The sequence below is a fragment of the Nematolebias whitei genome, chromosome 6 (assembly GCF_014905685.2).
Source record: "Nematolebias whitei isolate Nwh7 chromosome 6, NemWhi1, whole genome shotgun sequence".
Lineage (NCBI taxonomy): Eukaryota > Metazoa > Chordata > Actinopteri > Cyprinodontiformes > Rivulidae > Nematolebias > Nematolebias whitei.
In genome coordinates this window covers 13,709,964-13,710,249 of record NC_056503.1, presented here as the reverse complement: position 1 = coordinate 13,710,249, position 286 = coordinate 13,709,964, and the positions used below count along the sequence as shown (strand labels likewise).

Below are 286 nucleotides of genomic sequence, written 5' to 3'. Positions count from 1 at the left end.
ATGAAGAGGCTGCAGCACGAGGTAAGAGGACTTCTGAATGAAACCAAACTGAAAACATTTCTCACAGTCCCATGATCGTGTTCAAGTTGGAAACAAACAAATCGGACGCGCGCAGAGCCGCTCTTCTTCTTCTTCCTCCTCTTCTTCTTCCTCCTCTTCTTCCTCACGGAGCGAAACGTTGATTCAGCGCCGCGGAGCAGATTTGTGAGCCCGAAAACGATTCTGCTTTGCATCCTAACAGTCGCCTTGTCTTCATAATTCTTCGCTTTCCTGCAATTGATTTTAC

At 47.2% G+C, this 286-nt stretch overlaps 1 protein-coding gene across 1 annotated transcript in view; it reads left to right on the top strand.

The window, feature by feature from the left end:
* mecom (MDS1 and EVI1 complex locus) overlaps positions 1-286 on the top strand; it is a 32,959-nt gene that overhangs the window by 375 nt on the left and 32,298 nt on the right. The window lies entirely within an intron of this gene.